This window comes from Oncorhynchus keta, chromosome 35 (genome assembly GCF_023373465.1).
Source record: "Oncorhynchus keta strain PuntledgeMale-10-30-2019 chromosome 35, Oket_V2, whole genome shotgun sequence".
Classification (NCBI taxonomy): domain Eukaryota; kingdom Metazoa; phylum Chordata; class Actinopteri; order Salmoniformes; family Salmonidae; genus Oncorhynchus; species Oncorhynchus keta.
The window spans coordinates 49095113-49118339 of NC_068455.1; positions in this window are offsets into that span (position 1 = coordinate 49095113).

Here is a 23227-nt window from a genome sequence, read left to right on the forward strand (position 1 = left end):
TCAAAAGGCACCCGGACCTGAGGCCAGGGGAAGCATGAAGAGTATCAACAACAGCCCTAAACTCCTGTTGTTTTAGGATGAATTTATGGCTCCCGACAACCTTGAGGAGGTAACGTTTTGGAAATAACTTTTCTCTGGTGAGACAAACGGGAGAAAGTGATGTGGAAAGAAAGGTGTCAAATTTTACACTGATCTAACTTTTGTTTTTTCTATTGAAATGCATGAGCAAATTTGGTTTTGTGGTGGGAAGCAAAATGGAAGAAAAATGGCTGGTAAATATATCACGGCTGTTGGGTTAATAAAGGGTACGTTTATAATAGATATACTGTGCATTCGGAAAGAATTCAGACCCCTTGACATTTTCCACATTTTGTTACGTCACAGCCTTATTCTAAAATTGATTAAATCGTTTTTTCCACCACAATACCCCATAATGACAAAGCAAAAACAGGTTTTTAGAATTTTATCAAATTCACATAAGTATTCAGACCCTTTACTCAGTACTTTGTTGAAGCACCTTTGGCAGCGATTACAGCCTCAAGACTTCTTGGGTATGACACTACAAGCTTGGCACATGTGTATTTGGGGAGTTTCTGTCATTCTTCTCTGCAGACCCTCCCAAGCTCTCTCAAGTTGGATTGGGAGCGTCGATGCTATTTTCAGGTCTCCATAGAAATCGGTTTCAAGTCCGGGCTCTGGCTGGGCCAGTCAAGGACATACAGAAACTTGTACCGAAGCCACTCCTGCGATGTCTTGGCTGTGTGCTTAGGGTCGTTGTTCTGTTGGAAGGTGAACCTAGGCCTCAGTCTTCATCAAGGATCTCTCGGTACTTTGCTCCATTCACCTTTCCCTCAACCCTGACTAGTCTCGCAGTCCCTGCCACTGAAAAACATCCCTACAGCATGATGCTGCCAACATCATGCTTCATTGTAAGGACGGTCCCAGGTTTCCTCCAGACGTGATACTTGGCTGGAGTGTTTACGAACATATTCAATCTATCCCTATTCCAGTCTGTTGACCCCACGTGCTTCAAGATGTCCAACATTGTTCTTGTACCCAAGAAAGCAATGGTAACTGGACTAAATGATTATCGCCACGTAGCACCCACTTCTGTCATTATGAAGTGCTTTGAGAGACTAGTCAAGGATCATGTCACCTCTACCTTAGCTGACACTCTAGACCCACTTCAATTTGCTTACCGCCCCAATAGATCAACAGACGATGCAATCGCCATCGCAATGCACACTGCCCTATCCCATCTGGACAAGAGGACTACCTATGTAAGAATGCTGTTAATTGACTATAGCTCAGCATTCAACACCATAGTACCCTCCAAGCTCATCATTAAGCTCGAGGCCCTGGGTCTGAACCCCGCCCTGTGCAACTGGGTCCTGGACTTCCTGATGGGCCGCCCCCTGGTGGTAGGAAAAAACATCTCCACTCCACTCATCCTCAACACCGGGGCCCCACAAGTGTAGGTTCTCAGCCTCCTCCTCTACTCCCTGTTCACTCACGACTGCGTGGCCATGCACGCCTCCAACTCAAGTTTTCAGATGACAGGTAGACTTTATTACCAACAACAAAGAGACAGCCTACAGGGAGGAGGCGAGGGCCCTGGGAGTGTGATGTTAGGAAAATAACCTCTCACTCAATGTCAGCAAAACAAAGGAGATGATTGTGGACTTCAGGAACCAGGAAAGGGAGCACCCCCCTATCGACATCGACGGGACAGCAGTGGTGAAGGTGGAAAGTTTGAAGTTCCTCGGTGTACGTATCATCGACAAACTGAAATGGTCCACGCACACAGACAGTGTGGTGAAGAAGGCGCAACAGTGTCTCTTCATCCTAAGGAGTCTGAAAAAATGTTGCTTGTCACCGAAAACCCTCACCAACTTTTACAGGTGCACAATTGAGAGCATCCTGTCGGGCTGTATCATCGCCTGGTATGGCAACTGCACCGCCCAAAGACTTGATATCATTGGCCACTTTAATAAGAATGTTTACATATCTCGCATTTAATCATCATCTCATCTGTATTTTCGGTATACTGTATCATTCACTATCTATTTCATCTTAGCCGCTCTGTCACTGCTCATCCATATATTTTATACATATATTCTTATCCCATTCCTTACTAGATTGTGTGTATTAGGTTTTGTTGTGGAATTTGTTATATATTAGGTTTAGTTGAGGAATTGTTAGATTTTACTGTTAGATACTGCTGCACTGTCGGATCAAGAATGATAAGCATTTCGCTACACTCGCAATAACATCTGCTGTGACCAATACAATTATTTGATTTGATTTGATTTTCATTAAAGCTGGGACCGAGAGACTGAAAAACAGTTTCTATCTCAAGGCCATCAGACTGTTGAATAGCCACCACTAGCACATTAGAGGCTGCTGCCCTATATACAGTACATAGACTTGAAATAGACTTGACACTAGTCACTTTAATAATTAATCATGTTTACGTATTTTGTATGTATATGTATATATGTATATATTGTATTCCATCTTATTCTACTGTATCTTAGTCTATGCCACTCTGACATTACTCGTCCAAATATTTATATGTTCTTAATTCCATTCCTTTACTCTAGATTGTGTGTATTACTTGTTAGATTTTACTGCACTGTTGGAGCTAGAAACACAAGCATTTCGCTACAATATCATCTGCTAAACACGTGTATGTGACAAATACAATTTGTTTGATTTGATTTGGCATACAGGCCAAAGAGTTAAATCTTGGTTTCATCAGACCATTGAGTCTTGTTTCTCATGGTCTGAGAGTCTTTTAAGTGCTTTTTGGCAAACTCCAAGCAGGCTGTCATGAGTCTTTTACTGAGGAGAGGCTTCCGTCTGGCCACTCTACCATAAAGATCTGATTGTTGGAGTGTTGCAGAGATAGTTGTCCTTCCGGAAGTTTCTCCCATCTTGACAGAGGAACTCTGAAACTATGTCATAGTGACCATCGGGTTTTTCGTCACCTCCCTGACCAAGGCCCTTCTCTCCCATTTTCTCAGTTTGGTTGGGCAGCCAGCTCTAGGAAGAATCAACTGTGGGACCTTATATACACAGTTGTGTGCCTTTCCAAATCATGTCCAATCAATTAAATTTACTACAGGTACACTCCAATCAAGTTGTAGAAAAATCTCAAAGATGATCAATGGAAACAGGATGCACGAGAGCTCAATTTTGAGTCTCATAGCAAAGGATCTGAATACTTGTGAATATAAGTGTTTTACATTTTTTAGATATTTGCAAAAAAATTCTAAAAACCTGTTTTCGCTTTGTCATTATAGGGTATTGTGTGTAGATTGATGAGGATTTTATTTTATTCTATCCATTATAGAATATGGCTGTACCGTAACAAATATGGAAAAAGTTAAGGGTATGAATACTTTTCGAATGCACTGTATGTTCAAGTTGCTGTAGCCCACACTCAACAGGTCTAACACCAAGTGTGCTTAAGTTCACAGACCATTCTCAAACATCACACATTTACAAAACTCTTTATTTGTAACAGTCTCTAATATGAGTCTACTCTCTTAGAAAAAGAGCTGTGAAGTAAAACCATATAGGTTTCCCCATAGGTGAACCCTTTTTGGTGCTAGGTAGATCCTTTTGCATAGCGTTATACCTAGAACCTTCTATGCAGGGTTCTTCAAAGAACCACCTGTAAATGGTTCTACTTAGAATCTTCTATGAAGCAAGCCTTTTAACCACTTAAGTTTCTTCCTAGAACCCTCTATGAAGGATTCCACTAGCCTTATTAGTGTTTAAAATAAAATGTTTTATGACAATACATTATCATATGCCTTTTTTTTGGAGGCCCTAGTTATACCTAATAAAGTGTTGTCAGTAAACTCCTAGTTTACAGGCCACATCAGGTCTATATTATGCTGGCTTGCAGAGTAATGTGTAATTCGGGGCGGCAGCGTAACCTAGTGGTTAGAGCGTTGGACTAGTAACTGGAAGGTTGCGAGTTCAAACCCCCGAGCTGACAAGGTACAAATCTGTCGTTCTGCCCCTGAACAGGCAGTTAACCCACTGTTCCCAGGCCGTCATTGAAAATAAGAATGTGTTCTTAACTGACTTGCCTGGTTAAATAAAGGTAAAATAAAAAAAATAAAAAATTAAATTCCTATTGGAATCTAGCCAGAATGAGGATATCCACAACTTGAATGTTTTATCACTCGCAAACTGCATTCAAATGACTGCCAGGAGACAGAAGATTGGTTAATGGAACAACCAAAATCATTTAAACTGGAACAACCATCTCAGTAACAGGTGCAATAAGTCCAACTACTAACAGATTGGATAAGTTTAGAACGGCTATTCCTAAACTGGGGTATACAATGTCGTCGGGGGTAAGCCAAATTTTCAACCTGTCCATTTCGATAGCCCCCAACGGGGCTATACATTTACATTTAAGTCATTTAGCAGACGCTCTTATCCAGAGCGACTTACAAATTGGTGCATACACCTTATGACATCCAGTGGAACAGCCACTTTACAATAGTGCATCTAAATCTTTTTAGGGGGGGGGGGTGAGAAGGATTACTTACCCTATCCTAGGTATTCCTTGAAGAGGTGGGGTTTCAGGTGTCTCCGGAAGGTGGTGATTGACTCCGCTGTCCTGGCGTCGTGAGGGAGTTTGTTCCACCATTGGGGGCCAGAGCAGCGAACAGTTTTGACTGGGCTGAGCGGGAACTGTACTTCCTCAGTGGTAGGGAGGCGAGCAGGCCAGAGGTGGATGAACGCAGTGCCCTTGTTTGGGTGTAGGGCCTGATCAGAGCCTGGAGGTACTGAGGTGCCGTTCCCCTCACAGCTCCGTAGGCAAGCACCATGGTCTTGTAGCGGATGCGAGCTTCAACTGGAAGCCAGTGGAGAGAGCGGAGGAGCGGGGTGACGTGAGAGAACTTGGGAAGGTTGAACACCAGACGGGCTGCGGCGTTCTGGATGAGTTGTAGGGTTTAATGGCACAGGCAGGGAGCCCAGCCAACAGCGAGTTGCAGTAATCAAGACGGGAGATGACAAGTGCCTGGATTAGGACCTGCACCGCTTCCTGTGTGAGGCAGGGTCGTACTCTGCGGATGTTGTAGAGCATGAACCTACAGGAACGGGACACCGCCTTGATGTTAGTTGAGAACGACAGGGTGTTGTCCAGGATCACGCCAAGGTTCTTAGCGCTCTGGGAGGAGGACACAATGGAGTTGTCAACCGTGATGGCAAGATCATGGAACAGGCAGTCCTTCCCCGGGAGGAAGAGGAGCTCCATCTTGCTGAGGTTCAGCTTGAGGTGGTGATCCGTCATCCACACTGATATGTCTGCCAGACATGCAGAGATGCGATTCGCCACCTGGTCATCAGAAGGGGGAAAGGAGAAGATTAATTGTGTGTCGTCTGCTATACATTTGTGTGAGTTTTTTTTCTCACCCAAGTAGCCTCGTTTCACTGCAAAAAATAAAATTAAACCATTTAGTGTTCAGCGAAATAACAACACAATGTCAAATACAGATAGTCTAGTCAAACAATTAACATCCAATCACATTAACTGTTACTCTCTCATGGGAATTCCACTAATGTAGCCAAACGTAGCTGCTGCTCATTCCATTTGCTTGAAAATGGATAAATGGTTAAAAAAAGTAAGGCCTGCGTCCATAGAGACACATACCAGCTCTGTACATTTACTACCAGCAGTACTACACCTGCACCTGTCGACGACACAAGTTGTTCTGTTTCCACGAGCCCATCCAATGCTAGCTTCAGTAATTCTACATTTGTTGCTAGCCCAGCTAGCATGGACACTAACAGTTGTGAATCTGATGCAGCTGAAGAGCCATTGCCCCCTTACCCGGGAAAGCACCGAACAACAGACAGGGATGTTGGACCTTTGAAGAGGTGCAAATATGACGAGAACTACATGGATTTGGGTTTCACTTATATTGGGAGTAGTGCCTTTCCTCAGCCACAGTGTGTTATATGTGCAAAAGTACTCTCACAACTCGATGAAACCGTCACTCTTGCGCAGACATTTAGAAGAATAACATGCCAATCTGAAAAATTATGACGACTTTCGAGTTAAGACGACTTTCATTAATAAGAACGGGCTAGAAGCTTAAATGGTGAGCTACCAAGCTACTATTGTGGAGGACTGAATTCTTCCTGCTGTCACGGATATGGCTGGGACAATACTAGGGGAAAAGGCCCAAAAAACTATACAGACAATTCCTTCATCAAACAACACTGTTTCACGACGCATCAGTGACATGGCAAGAGATGTTTTAAAACAATTACTGCAAAGCATACAAGCCAGGGAATTCTATACTTTACAGCTGGATGTGTCACACCCTGATGTGTTCCGCTTGTCTCAACCCCGTCCAGGTGTCGCCCATCTTCTAAATTTATCCTCTGGGTATTTATACCTGTGTTTTCTGTCTGTCTGTGCCAGTTCATCTTGTTTGTTCAAGCCTACCAGCATTTTGTGTCTCAGCTCCTGCCTTTTCCAGTTTCTCTTTTCTCGCCCTCCTGATTTAGACACTTGCCTGTCCTGACTCCGAGCCTGCCTGCCTGCCTGACCACTCTGCCATCCTGTTCCTTTGCTCCACCCCTGGATTACTGAACTCTGCCTGACCCTGAGCCTGCCTGCCGTCCTGTACCTTTGCTCCTACTCTAGATAGTTGACACCTACCTGCCTTGACCTGTCGTTTGCCTGCCCCTGTTGTTACAATAAACATTGTTACTTCACCCAGTCTGTACTTGGGTCTTACCTTAATCCCTTATAGGATGAGTCAACAGACATGCCGGGCCTGGCACAGCTCCTGGTATATGTCCGTTATGTTTATGGGGGTCAATTAAGGAAGACATCCTCTTCTGCAAACCACTGGAAACCAGGACAACAGGAGAGGTTATTTTTAAAGTAATCAACAGCTTTTTGACATCAAATGGACTTTGGTGGTCAAGATGTGTTGGTATCTGTACTGATGGGGCAAAACCCATGACAGTGGAGTGGTAACGCACGTGCAAGCAATTTCTCCCAATGTCACTTGGGTACACTGCAGCATCCACTGAGAGGCTCTTGCTGCCAAGGGAATGCCTGACAGCTTGAAAGACGTTTTGGACACTACGGGGAAAATGGTTAACTTGAACTCTCGTGTATTTTCTGCATTATGCAATGATATGATATGGGCAATGATATCGGTAGCGACCATGTAAAGCTTTTACAACTTACAGGTTATCAAGGGGCAAAGTATTGACACGTTTTTTTGAGAGACAAGCTTAAAGTTTTATTTACTGACCATAATTTTCACTTGTCTGACCGATTGCATGATGACGAGTTTCTTACATGACTGGCCTATCTAGGTGATGATTTTTCTTGCCTGAATGATCTGAATCTAGGATTACAGGGACGCTCCGCAACTATAATCAATGTGCAGAAAAAAATTGAGGCTACGATTAAGATATTGGAGCTCTTCTCTGTCTGCATTAACAAGTTCTTCCCATTATTGTATGGGGTTTTTTTGCGTGCAAATGAACTCAAGCTTTACGGACAATGTCAAATGTGATATACCGAAGTAACTGAGTGAGCTGGGTGTGCAATTACGCAGGTACTTTCCCAAAACGGACGACACAAACAACTGGATTCGTTATCCCTTTCATGCCCTGCCTCTGAACAAGAGAGCCTCATCGAAATTGCAACAAGCGGTTCTGTGACAATGGAACTTCATCAGAAGGCAGTGTGCTTATGTTGTCTTGCCTTGGAAAATCGCGCTGTAAGACACTGATGACCTTTGCAACCACGTACCCATGTGAGAGTGGATTCTCGGCCCCCACTAGCATGAAAACTAAATAAAGGCACAGACTGTGTGCGGAAAATGATTTAAGACTGAGACTCTCTCCAATACAACCCAACATTGCAGAGTCATGTGCATCCTTTCAAGCACACCCTTCTCATTTACATGTGGTGAGTTATTCACAATTTCTGATGTACAAATAAGGTTTTATATGTAAGATGGTTAAATAAAGAGCAAAATGATTGATTTGTATTATATTATTAATTGTGCCCTGGTCCTATAAGAGCTCTTTGTCACTTCCCACGAGCCGGGTTGTGACAACAACTCACACTCATTCGTACGTTTAATAAATGTATTGTATAGTGTGTGTGTGGCAAGCTTACAATGATGGCAAAAAACAACATTTGTGCTGACCCTGGTGCTAGAGTGGGTACGCAGCTGGAGGATTAATATTTGAAGGGGTATGGAACTACTGTATAAAAGGTTGGGAACCACTGGTTTATAACCACTGGTTTAGAACAATGTATGTTATTTATCTTTGTGTAGCATAGAATTAATACAATAATCAGTGTACATATAAAAACAGATATTGCAACAAACAATTCTGAAAATAAATAATATGATAATTATGGGTGCCTGGTTTTGAGTGTTTTACTCTACATAGAGTAATAATGACACCATCACACTGAACTCTGGTTATTAATACCATCACTGGGGCTCTTTTACACCACTGAGTGTTATTTTAATGCAATGTTACACTGAAAAATCAACACTAGTTAAAACTGGCTAATTTGCTGTGTACCATACAATACACTGCTGGTTCACTCATACTCCCTTCTATTCACCTATACTCTCTGCTCAATAAATTCACAGAAGATTATAATTTAAAAGAGAGAAATCATGGCAAGCACATCAACTATTTAACTACTGTATATCTGAAATGATTGAGAGAATACCAGATACAGCCGGAGTCGGAGGTTTACATACACCTTAGCCAAATACATTTAAACTCAGTTTTTCACAATTCCTGACATTTAACCCAAGTAAGAATTCCCTGTCTTAGGTCAGTTAGGATCACCACTTTCTTCTAAGAATGGGAAATGTCAGAATAATAGTAGAGAGAATTATTTATTTCAGCTTTTATTTCTTTCATCACATTTCCAGTGGGTCAGAAATGTATATACACTCAATTAGAATTTTGTTGCATTGCCTTTAAATTATTTAACTTGGGTCAAAGGTTTTGGGAAGCCTTCCACAAGCTTCCCACAATAAGTTGGGTGAATTTTGGCCCATTCCTCCTGACAGAGCTCGTGTAACTGAGTCAGGTTTGTAAGGCCTCCTTGCTCGCACACGCTTTTTCAGTTCTGCCCACAAATTTCCCATGGGATTGAGGTCAGGGCTTTGTGAAGGCAACTCAAATACCTTGACTTTGTTGTCCTTAAGCCATTTTGCCACAACTTTGTTTGTACAGATGAACATGGTGCCTTCAAGTGCTTGGACATTTCTCCCATGGATGAACCAGACTTGTGGAGGTCTACAATTGTTTTTCTGAGGTCTTGTCTGATTTCGTTTGATTTTCCCATGATGTCAAGCAAAGAGGCACTGAGTTTGAAGGTAGGCCTTGAACTACAAATGATGTCAATTAGCCTATCAGAAGCTTCTAAAGCCATGACATCATTTTCTGGAATTTTCCAAGTTGTTTAAAGGCACAGTCAAGTTAGTGTATGTAATCTTCTGACCCAATGGAATCGTTGGTGAATTATGAGTGAAATAATCTGTCTGTAAACAATTGTTGGAAAAATTACTTGTGTCATGCACAAACTAGACCAACTTGCCAAAACTATAGTTTGTTAACAAGAAATTTGTGGAGTGGTTGAAAAACAAGTTTTACTGACACCAATCTAAGTCTATGTAAACTTCCGACTTCAACTGTACATGCACAAATATTCCCATACACTGTTGGTACCGTTTAAACACTGAGGTAAACACTAATACTCAGGCACTATTTAAAAGAAAGAAGAAAAAATACAATTAAAAAGTTATTTCGGATTCAGAAGGATTCTTTAAAGAATCCTTGTCTTCCAAAGTTTCCTTGTGTCCTTCCAAACAAACATCAAATAACCCTTTCTTCCAAAAACAGTTCTAGGTTCTAGGTTCTAGGCAAAAACTATTTTCCTTACAAAGAACCATTGTCTTCTAAAAAGGGTTCTTCAAATGAACACAGATTCTTATTCTGACGCAAATCAAATTTTGTTTTTTTCTAAGTGCCACGACTTCCGCCGAAGTCTGCTCCTCTCCTTGTTTGGGCGGCGTTCGGTGGTCGACGTCACCGGCTTTTTAGCCATTGCCGAACCATTTGTCATGTATCCATTTGCTTTGTCTTGTTCCCTTCACACCTGGTTTGCATTCCCCAATCAATCCATATACATTTATTCCTCTGTTCCCCATCACGTCTTCGTGTAAGATTGTTTGTGTTATGTGTATTTTGGAATTGTGGATATTGTTACATGTATTACTTTTTGTCAATGTTCAGTGTTTTTGGCACATTTTACTTTACTTTGTGCTGTCATTTTGGACCGGAATAAAAATTGCGCCTGTTCACTACACTCTGCTCTCCTGCACCTGACTTCGCCTCCAAAACACACTCCTAACACTAAGAGTACAGTACGAGTCAAAGGTTTGAATACACCTACTCATTCAAGGGTTTTTCTTTAGTTTTTTTCTATTTTCTACATTGTAGAATAATAGTAAAGACATCAAAACTATGAAATAACACATATGGAATCATGTAGTAACCAAAAAAGTTTTAAACAAATCAAAATATATTTTATATTTAAGATTCTTCAAAGTAGCCACCCTTTGCCTTGATGACAGCTTTGCATACTTTTGGCATTCTCTCAACCAGCTTCATGAGGTTGTCACTTGGAATGCATTTCAGTTAACTGTTGTGCCTTGTTAAAAGTTAATTTGTGGAATTTATTTTCTTCTTAATGCATTTGAGCCAATCAGTTGTGTTGTGAGTAGGTGTGTCCAAACTTTTGACTAGTACTGTATGTAGAATGTCAATGGGAAATATTGAAGATAATTGACTTTCTTACATTTGGTGTGGCTGCCCTGAGATTTTTTTTCTGGTAGCACATTCTGTAACCCAACCTGACCTCAGCTCCTTTGACCTTTGTCTTCTCACCTGTAGGTCAATGAAGGTTAAGGGCAAAAAAGGAATGAGAAAAGAATGGGGAACCTGTAGCTGGATTCGTAACTGTAGACTCCTACTGGTTGGCAACGTCTGTTGGTTGTCATCCTTTACTCATGAATGACGACGACCTTGAAACAGCCATTTAATTACAATAAATCATCAGTAGAAGAGAATCATCAGTACAAAGGGAGCTGCTTCGTTTGAGAAATTCCAAGGAATTGAGGACACTGACCTAAATGTTATTAATAAATGGATCACAAGTCACTTTAATAATGCCACTTTAATCATGTTTACATGTCTTGCATTACTCATCTCATATGTATATACTGTATTTTATACTATCTATTGCATTTTTCCTATGCCACTCTGTCATTCCTCATCCATACATTTATATTTATATATTCTTATTCCATACCTTTCCTTAGATTTGGGTTTATTACGTAGTTGTTGTGGAATTGTTAGATTACTTGTTAGATATTGCTGCACTGTCAGAACTATAAGCACAAGCATTTTGCTACACTCGCAATAACATCTGCTAACCATGTCTATGTGACCAATAAACATTTATTTGATTTGATTTGATTAAAGACGGTTGACTGTCTTGGTAGGTTATGAGGCTTGAGTTCCCATGGGGTGTTGGAACCAACACTCTTTTTGATGTGTTGGTTCCAACACCCCAAGGGAAATATGTATTTCACATGGCTGTGGATTCACTGTTCCTCTGGATCACGCTGACCCACCAGGTTCCATAGTGATTTTAATTGATGCAGGAGGTCTGGCTTGGGGAGCATAGTTGTGATGCTCAGGGATCTGCAAATAAAACTGGTGGAAATGGGTATGCAAACAACACAGACACCTCCAAGACAGCTGTGTCTGCTGAGTTGCACATGCACAGAAAAAGAGAGAAAGAGCACGGCGCCTCAAACGTTCGCCGGCTAGAGACCACAGCATACCTCAACGAATGGAGCAACACAGGAGAAGGAGAAAATCTATCGCCCATCTGCTGTCGCCCATACGGAGCTGGCTACATTGAAGGTTCGCTGCAGATGGCTGAGAGTGGCAGTTACAGTGGCTCACTGGCTTTGGTCAGTTTATGGACTGAATCAGTCCTCCCTTTAACAGAGGCAGTAGTATCCCACCGCAGTGTTTCCCCTGAACTTTGTTTGTAGGCAGACAACATAGGCTCTCCAAACAGCATTCAAGACTGCCAGGACCATATGCTTCAAGTGAAACTGAGTGAAAACAAATTTGATTTAGATAGGGGCGAAATAAGCAGGACACATCTAGGTAATTGTAGGGAAAACTCACAGGTCTTCTGTATCCCACATTGTTAAAGGCCCAATGCAGCCATTTTTACATCAATATCAAATCATTAATGCGTAACAATCAAGTACCTTACTGTAATAGTTTTCCATTAAAATGGTCAAAAAGAAACAAAAATAGGTCTGTAGGGGGAAATTGAAAAAGTAGCCCTTATTGGCAGAGAGGTTTGGAACTCTCTTTGTAATTGGTCTATTAACTCATTTACCACCTGGTGATTTCACGAGGCAAGCCAAAACTCCACCAATGCAAAACCTGCTGATTAGAGGTCCTGTGTAGATTGTATTTTTAACCAGCAACTATAAGGGAATAACACTTATCACATTTTTTTCACACTTTTACAGTGTTCATTTCATCAACTGTTGTACAATATGATACAAAACAGAGGCAAAAATGGATTTTGACTGGGCATCTAAGTCCCAATTGTCGGGCATCATGTTTTGTCTGCAAAACAGCCATCACACCATGCAGAACTTTCCCAAAATAACCATAACATTTTAAATAGAACAGGACGTCTAAACGTTGGACTTCACTTAATCCTAAACAAGTTTTTTTTTATTAACTACCACTGCCGATTGCATTAGTGCAGATCATTTTTGCGACATTTTCTTCAAATACAGATGTAACAGCTGTCTTCTCACAGAGAACCCGTACACGAAAGTACAGTATGAGCATTCCATGTATGATACCAAGTATGAATCACCTACAGACATCAGTCTCTAAACCGTTTATCCACATGATACTGGGAAAGGTCTATTTTGCAATGTTGTGAATTATACTACCATTCATCCCAGGTCAGTGGTTTTATAGTGTCAAAGGTGTGACAATATTCCAAAAGGTGCAATGATGTTGCCTTACCTTGACAGTTATCTCAGAAGGATTGAATCTAAATCTCTATGTCCAAAGATTTATGGAGATTTATGAGATATAACTAACTGATTTTTATAGCAGGAAGAGAAACAAAATTACCCACATCCGCTAAATACAGCTGGTGAGTATTTACATGAATTGAACATCATTATTGAATAGTATCTGAATACAGTTGAAGTCGGAAGTTTACATACACCTTAGCCAAGTACATTTAATCTCAGTTTTTCACAATTCCTGACAATTAATCCTAGTAAAAATGCCCTGTTTTAGGTCAATTAGGATCACCACTTTATTTTAAGAATGGGAAATGTCAGAATAATAGTAGAGACAATTATTTATTTCAGCTTTTATTTCTTTCATCACATTCCCAGTGGGTCAGAAGTTTACATACACTCACTTTGTATTTGGTAGCATTGCCTTTCAAGTTGCTTAACTTGGGTCAAACATTTCGGGTAGCCTTCCCCAAGCTTCCCGATAATAAATTGGGTGAATTTTGGCCCATTCCTCCTGACAGAGCTGGTGTAACTGAGTCAGGTATGTACTGTACTTCTTTGCTGAGCGGCTTTTCAGGTCATGTCGATATAGGATTCGTTTTACAGTGGATATAGATACTTTATACCTGTTTCCTCCAGCATCTTCACAATGTCCTTTGCTGTTGTTCTGGGATTGATTTGCACTTTTCGCACCAAAGTATGTTCATCTCTTGGAGACAGAACACATCTCCTTCCTGAGCGGTATGATGGCTGCTTTGTCCAATGGTGTTTATACTTGCTTACTATTGTTTTTACAGATGAACGTGGTGCCTTCAGGCATTTGGAAATTGGATGATCCAGACTTCATCTCCAGGAGGCAGGAAATTATGTGGATATATTCAAGTAACATCTCAAGACATCAGTCTGAAAAAGCTTGGTCGCAAATGTGTCTTCCAAATGCACAATGACCCCAAGCATACTTCCAAAGTTGTAATAAATGACTTAATGACAACAAAGTCAAGGTATTGGCCATCACAAAGCCCTGACCTCAATCCTGTAGAAAAGTTGTGGGCAGAACTGAAAAAGCGTTTGCAAGCAGGGAGGCCTACAAACCTGATTCTGTTACACCAGCTCTGTAAGGAGGTATGGGCCCCCAAAAAAACTTAAACTTAAACTTATTTTGGGAAGCTTGTGAATAGCTACCCGAAACATTTGTGTCACGAATACCGCCGAAGATGATGCCTCTTCCTGTTCGGGTGGCGCTCCGCGGTCGTCGTCGCCGGCCTCCTAGCTGCCACCGATCCCCTTTTCTGTTTCATTTAGTTTTGTCTGATTAGTTTCACCTGTTTTGTGTTTAGGCTGAGAAATGTGTGTTCTCCAAATGAGCCGTTTCCTTCCTGGGTTATCGCATTTCCACCTTGTGGGTGGTGATTGAGTGTTACCGCGTTAACGCCGTGTGTAATTGGCCGACTCCGACCACGGTAATGGAGGTGCAGCGGTTTTTAGGGTTTACCAATTACTACCGGAGGTTTATCCGGGGTTTTGGCCAAGTGGCGGCGCCTATTACCTCACTGCTGAAGGGGGGGTAGTGCATCTACGGTGGTCGGCCGAGGCAGATGAAGCTTTCAACCAGTTGAAGGCGCTGTTTACTGACTGGCTCTTGACCCGAAACCTGCCCCTCCGCCTGCCCTGCCGGAAGCTGGGGCCGCAGTGTGTGGGGCCATTTAAAGTCCTGAGGTGGATAAACGAGGTGTGTTATAGATTGCAACTTCCCTCTTACTATCGCATTAACCCCTCGTTTCATGTGTCTCTCCTCAGGTCGGTGGTAGCTGGTCCCCTTCAAGAAGGTGAGGTGCCGGAGGTCCCTCCGCCCCCTCTGGACATCGAGGGGTCCCCGGCGTACACAGTACGAGCTATTCTGGACTTGAGACGCCACGTGAGGGGCCTGCAGTACCTCGTGGACTGGGAGGGGTACGGTCCGGAGGAGAGGGTCTGGGTACCGGGGGGGGACTTCCACCGCCTCCACACGGATCGCCCTGTGCCTCGCCCTCCGGGTCGCCCTCGAGGCCGGGGTCGGCGCGCTGCGGGAGCCGCGTGTCAGGGGTGGGGGGCTACTGTCACGAATCCCGCAGAAGATGGTGCCTCTTCCTGTTCGGGCGGCGCTCGGCGGTTGTCTTCACCGGCCTACGAGCTGCCACCGATCCCCTTTTCTGTTTCATTTAGTTGTGTCTGATTAGTTGCACCTGTTTTGTGTTTAGGTTGTGATTGTGGGCTATTTTAACCCAGTAAGCAGCCTGCGTTTGTTCGGGCTTGTTTCTCTGTTCGTTTTGTGGATGTGATCTTTTCTGTATTTCTCCGGACTGTTTGTGTCCTGTTGTTGGGCCGGTCATTGTATACGCCTGGTGTTTTGGCGTGACCTACTTTTCTCCGGAATAAAAACAGTTGTCCTTGACCCTCTGCTCTCTGCACCTGACTCCGCCCCCACTACTCCTAGAAGCCGTAACAATTTGACCCAAGTTAAACAATTTAAAAGCAACGCTACAAAATACTAATTGAGTGTATGTAAACTTCTGATCCACTGGGAATGTGATGAAAGAAATAAAAGCTGAAATGAATCATTCTCTCTACTGTTATTCTGACATTTCACATTCTTAAAATAAAGTGGTGATCCTAACTGACCTAAGACAGGGAATTTTTACAAGGATTAAATATCAGGAATTGAGTTGAAATGTACTTGGCTAAGGTGTATGTAAACTTCTGACTTCAACTGTATCAACACAGCTTTTCATAAGCAAATGCTTTGAATATATTGGAAGTATTCATTGACCTATACAAGTCTTACACAAGTGTAGTCTCACTCCCAAGTCTGCACAGGAGATGTCTTTTGTTTTCACGACATGCCGATATGAAATGGATTTTAAAGGGCCTGAACAAATGGATTGGTTCTGGGTAGACTTGTGTCCCAAGCTTTGGCACCTAGCCTACATATGCTAAGAGCTCAAAATGTCAACCTTTATTTCCAGAATAGAGAGAAATAATTTATTCCACTGTAGTTGGTCTGGTATAAAGTGTTAGCTAATGTAAAGCGTGCAATTCATGATTTAGTTGTAACCTTTGTAAATAATGTAAATAACTGAATAGCTCAGTTGTAAAATAAAGTTGTGACCGTTTAACCCGACGTGCCAACAAACACAACATATACTAATAACGTTTGTGGATTTATGTTTATCGCCGTGGAAGAGAGAGTGAGAGATAGATATTGAGAGTGTGTGTATCGATGTGTGTTTTTGTGTGCATGCATGTATGTGTGTGAGTGTGTGGGCTCACATTTCTGCGTGTGATAGGTCATGGACGGGAGGGGCGGCAGCGTAGCCTAGTGGTTAGAGCGTTGGACTAGTAACCGGAAGGTTGCGAGTTCAAACCCCCGAGCTGACAATGTACAAATCTGTCGTTCTGCCCCTGAACAGGCAGTTAACCCACTGTTCCCAGGCCGTCATTGAAAATAAGAATATGTTCTTAACTGACTTGCCTGGTTAAATAAAGGTAAAAAATAAAAATGGACAGGGAGAGACCAGACCCGAATCCACATCATCCCCCCTCCAAACCACAACCTGATGATGTGCCCTCTCACAACCTTCAACCACAAGTTGAAACTATATTTTCAGATTTCACCCACTTCTCCCAAACTCCCATCCCTACACTACATCCTCACTACCTTTCACTCGCCTGCATTCTCTCACCGAATGACACAAATAGCGGCCATATTGCCACCCACCTGTCAGTCAAAGTGAAATGATAGGGGCTGGGCCATGCAGAAACATATCTAGGCAGTGACCATTGTTTTTTAAATAGACGCAGCGTGATGAACAACTTCCCTGTCCTGGCCATGCGCAGCTGTGGCCTGGGCCCTGAGCTCCTCTAGGGCCATAAATTAGGCCCTTTGTACTCCAGAAGGATTCAATCAGCCACAGGTGTGGGCCCTGCCGGGGACCTGCCTGGGATTAGGTAGCCCCTACTCTGGATACCGGATAGCAGGCTGGGCAGGAGAGGAAGAGAGAGAGAGAGAGGGAAGAAGGGGTGCTGGGGGTGCAGAGGAGTGAGGAATAGGGTTAGGGGGGTTGAAGGAGGGGGTCAGGACCACATGCGGCCAATCCCACTTTTTGGAAGCGAGCGAGGGGAAAAACACTGATGAAATGTGGCACAGGCCCACGGAATGCAATTTCAAGCTTCCACATCTGCAGGAAAGAAGAAACCAGGTTCCTAATTTTACAATGATGATGTCAGTGAGAATACATGACAGTGTGGAGCTGAAGTGCCAAGTTTCTTTTCTTTCTTTTTTTTCTTTTTTCTTTTTCTTCTTCTTCGTCAGTCCTCGTGCTTTCAAGAGAGGCTGAGCTTTGCGGCTGTATTACAGCATGCCGTTCTCAGTCCTTCCAACTCTCCAGGGAAGACATTACCAATGTTTTTGTTCAGGGAGGAGAAAAAATTGAAGTTGGTGATTATAATTTTTCTGGAAAGTTACTTACTTGCGGTAAATTGTGTCTTCCTTATTAGGTGAACTTTCAATGTAACTCTTCCCTGTGAGTGATATTAGAATTAGTTAAGAATAGGAAAAAAACACTGAGGAGACATCTTTTCTGTCTTTTATGACATAACTTGTATTGTTGTTTGTCATACTACACTAGACCGATATACTCTCTTTCTAAAAAGAAGCAGAGGTCAAATATTTAAGGTCTCACTGTAGATTTTGGCCAGTAGAGTTATCTGTGTTGTGATTGTGAGTGGGAATCAAACCTGGGATGTCATCACACTGCACTCACCAAAGATGAGGGAGTTCCTTGCTATGCTAAAAAATGTAACTTTCAGCTTTGGAAGTTGTAACTCCTACTCTCTTTTGGTCTCATGTGAAAAAATGTTAACAAGACAGCAAATAATAATTTTGACCTCCAACTCTGTCCAGCATTGGAACAAATGTAGAGTAATATGTTCTGTCCCTTGAATGTGACCATAGAACATTCCGTTGGTTATCAACTACTTTGACACATTTTGCCAAACATAATAGATGGTATACAGTAATTGGCAAGTGAGTTCTTTATGAACCATATGAATGTGAAAATACCACGAATCTAAGGGATTATACATTCCTATACTTTAAAATCATAATCATCTGCACATCTATCACTCCAGTGTTAATTTGCTAAATTATAATTACTTCACTTCTATGGCCTATTTATTGCCTTATCTCCTCACGCGATTTGCACACACCGTATATAGGCTTTTTCTATTGTGTTGACTGTACGTTTGCTTATTTCATGTTCAACTCTGTGTTCTTGTTGTTTGTGTCGCACTGCTTTGCTTTGTCTTGACCAGGTTGCAGTTGTAAATGAAAACTTGTTCTCAACTGGCCTACCTGGTTAAATAAAGGTGTAATAAAATTTAAAAATAAAGTATCACAATATATTTTTGAGGATGCTGTCCGAATGTTGAACAAAATTGAAAAGCTGTTGTTAGTTCAGCAGCAAGTCTTACAAATCCCATCCACTGAGTGGTCCTGTGCTGGACTCGCTGGTTTGTCACACCTCCCACCTCCCAAAACACACACGCACACACACCGTCTTGCGAGATGGTCCCTGCTGGGTAATGACAATGACTGCGAGGACACTTTGATCTGAGGCCCGTGCGATTCCCCAACCCACCGGAGGAAACTCTCTGGTGTCACTTTCTCTTGACCATTGATGATTGCCTGTTTTTCTTGTGCAAATCAAGACTTAATGAGAAACAGCTTTGCCTTCACGGGAAATAAAGTCACCAGGTGTTTTTTTCATCCTCCAGCTCTCTAGCTCCCTCCATCCTTCCCTCCATAGGTTGCTTTACATAAATTGAGGTTAAAAAATTTGTATATCTTTATTCAGATCAGTTATGCTTAATATAATACAAAATAACATTTTTGGTCAAAGGGGATACCTAGTAAACATAATGAGCCAATAAATTGTGGTTTTACTTGCATGTCCATGCTCTCATTTCCTAGATGGCACAGTGTACCTTTCATTTCATTTCACCTAACTAGATCAAAATTCTCCCCGCAATGTGCCAGCGCTAGTAGTGGCTTTTTCATACAAGAAGAGAGGGAGGGTAAAAAAAAATACTAAAGAAGGACGGTGAAATTGTGCCAACATAAATTCAGCGCAAAATACATTTTCGCCTACCTGTGGATCGGTTCTAATTAGCCATCAACTTTGATCAGCCAAAAAGTACTTTTCCCCTATTTAAATGTCTGTCATGGTGCTGAATTTAAACTGCCGAGAGATTATATTTACATATTAACAAAACCAGCAAGCAGACAGGCTCGCGTTTCTGAGTCGCCCTCCAAATTTGAACAGTTTTGCAGCCTCCACTACTGACTGCACAGAACCAGAGCTGCTTTCAACACAAATCAAAGTTAAAGCATATCAGAGAATTCCTAGCTGACCAAACTCATTTTGGCTTACAAAAAAATTAGTAATTGGCTTTGATACTCTGATTGGTGAGAGATTATCCAATTGCTGATGACTTTTGTCTTTTATTTTGTACAACAGTCCTCATTGTGAGGTCACCACAAACGACTTCAACGACGGCAGTCTCAGACTGAAGTATGTGGCGAACATAGAGCAGCGGAAGAACTCGTCAGGCAATATCAAAGGAGCCAACGCATGCACACACACAGACGCTACATACACACACAGTCTTGTATAACTAACTAACCTTGTGGAGGCAAACCTAAACCTAACCCCAACCCTGAACCTAACCCTAACCCAAAACCTAACCTTAACCCTAAACCTAGCTCTAACTCGAACCCTATACCTAATGCAAACCCTAACACTAATTCTAACCTTAAACCTAAACCACCTAGAAATAGCATTTGACCTTGTGGAAACTAACAAAATGTTCCTGGTTGGTCAGAATGTTGTTCTTCTACTATTCTTGTAGACACGCACACACACACACACACACACACACACACACACACACACACACACACACACACACACACACACACACACACACACACACACACACACACACACACACACACACACACACACACACACACACACACACACACACACACACACACCGTGTATATTCCCTCTGAAATTCAAACACACTCACTCACACCCAAAACAAACAAGAGGACACACATTTTGGCACCATCTTTCCCAGTAAAAAAAGAATACTCTACATCTGCTTGCCACACTGGTCAGGAGGGCCACTGTTGGACATGTGGTTTGGATGGGACATTTGGGGGAATTATTTATTAGCGTTTGACTGAAGCCAAAAAACTTCAAAAACAAGCCAATTCACTAAAGTGGTAGTTGGGTCAAAGTTAGGTCGACTTCAATGACTGAAGATAATGTCAGAAGTAATGTTCATTTTAACTAAAGTGTGTGTGATGGCTTCTGCTAATATGCCATGAAGCTTTGTAGTTATTTGTCATAGTTGACTTTGTTACTACAGCAGCCTTACACCTGCCTGTTACTGCCCAGATAGCTCCTTATGACTCTGACACTGTTCTTATATGGACACCGTGTAGATCATATGTCCAGATAAAAGACCCCAAAACAGAGGCAACATGGTGGCTTGATGCTGTTAAATTTCTGTTATGAGACTGGCTTGACCCCTGTCATAACGATGCACTCATGCTACAGTACGTCTCTGGCTTCTATTATCTCAACCCAAACATAACCCCTCTATATTTACTGATATTATTGTAATTAAAAGTAAGTAACCTTTGTGTGTACGTTGGAGCAATAGCTGTGTTCTCTCACAGAGCCTGAGCATCTGATCCATATTAACTGGCACTTGCTTGTCCAGGGAGGGAGTGTGACAAGCTGTTCAATTTCGGTGGGAGGCAGATTTAGTGATATGGTGGGGCTTGTTTCCTTTATTAGACAGTAAACTAGTGCTGAAGCAATGAGACCATTTTAAATGGCGTCCAATATGATTTATCATGGAATCAGATATCATTCTTGTTTTTAAAACCAGTCAACGATTTGGAATAATAAAAATCAGTTAGACTATTAGTGATAGTGTAATCCAAATGGCCCTGTTCTCAAAACTCCATATCCTATAAAAGTGGCATATTCGACTGGTGCGAAAGATAAGACATTTACATTGAGGAAATAACAATTATAACTTCTAATATGATGATTCAACCTGCTCTTGTGAAAAGCTATTGGCAAAGTGTCGACAGTGTCTGAGAGCCTTGTCCTTCCTTCCTCCACAGGTCTGGACACAATCTTTCACCATATTTGGAATAGACTGCTGTTGTGGCTTGCTGCAGCGTGATTGAGATATTGAGTCATTTTCTCTAAAACAATAGCCAGCATGGGGTAATTGGTGACTATGTGTCCTACCCACTTATCTCTGGAGCTATATTTAACAGAGAATGAGAGAGAGAGACAGAGAGAGAGAGAGTGAGAAAGAGAAGCCCCCCCCGTTCTGTCTCCACATCTGCTTTACATTTTCACTAATTGCCATTTTTCAAGTTACAGTCATCTGTTATTTTTAAGGTTGAAGATGTCAATCACACAAATAAAGGAACGGAGAAACTACTGTAGCCCAACACCAGCGAGCAAGATGTCACTGGCACAAGACAGGTAGATTGGTCTTTTCATTAGGATGTTAAAGGTTCCCATAGTGGCATGGTATAAATGACAGGCTGTCTGTCCTATTGCTCACAAATGGCAGTACAATCAATTTACACAGTGGATATTTGAGAGGGAAATTGAGAGGGAGTGCTCAAGTATTGTCAAGAAAGACTGAACCGAAAAACTGAACCAGGCCTTTGTCTGCTCTTCCCATGGTCGTGGCCAAAAGTTTTGAGAATGACACAAAGTTTGTTGCTTCAGTGTCTTTAGATATTTTTGTCAGATGTTACTATGGAATACTGAAGTATAATTACAAGCATTTCATAAGTGTCGAGGGCTTTTTTTGACAATTACATGAAGTTGATGCAAAGAGTCAAGTTATTTTTCAAGACCTCTGCAATCTGCCCTGGCATGCTGTCAATTAACTTATGTGCCACATCCTGACTGATGGCAGCCCGTTCTTGCATAATCAATGCTTGGAGTTTGTCAGAATTTGTGGGTTTTTGTTTGTCCACCCGCCTCTTGAGGAGGTTCTCAATGGGATTAAGGTATTGGGAGTTTCCTGGCCATGGACCCAAATATCAATGTTTTGTTCCCCGAGCCACTTAGTTATCACTTTTGCCTTATGGCAAGGTGCTCCATCATGATGGAAAAGGCATTGTTCGACACACAACTGTTCCTGGATGGTTGGGAGAAGTTGCTCTCGAATGATGTATTGGTACCATCCTTTATTCATGGCTGTGTTCTTAGGCAAAATTGTGAGTGAGCCCACTCCCTTGGCTGAGAAGCAACCCCACACATGAATGGTCTCAGGATGCTTTACTATTGGCATGACACAGGGCTGATGGTAGAGCTCACCTTGTCTTCTCCGGACAAACTTTTTTCCGGATGCCCCAAACAACCGGAAAGGGGATTCATCAGAGAAAATGTACCCCAGTCCTCAGCAATCCGATCCCTGTACCTTTTGCAGAATATCAGTCTGTCCCTGATGTTTTTCCGGGAGAGAAGTGGCTTCTTTGCTGCCCTTCTTGACACCAGGCCATCCTCCAAAAGTCTTCGCCTCACTGTGCGTGCAGATGCACTCACACCTGCCATTCCTGAGCAAGCTCTGTACTGGTGGTGCCCCGATCCCGCAGCTGAATCAACTTTAGGAGATGGTCCTGGCGCTTGCTAGACTTTTTTGGGTTCACTGAAGCCTTCTTCACAACAATTGAACCGCTCTCCTTGAAGTTCTTGATGATCCGATAAATGGTTGATTTAGGTGCAATCTTACTGGCAGGAATATCCTTGCCTGTGATGCCCTTTTTGTGCAAAGCAATGATGATGGCACGCGTTTCCTTGCAGGTAACCATGGTTGACAGAGGAAGAACAATGATTCCAAGCACCACCCTCCTTTTGAAGCTTCCAGTCTGTTATTCACACTAAATCAGCATGACAGAGTGA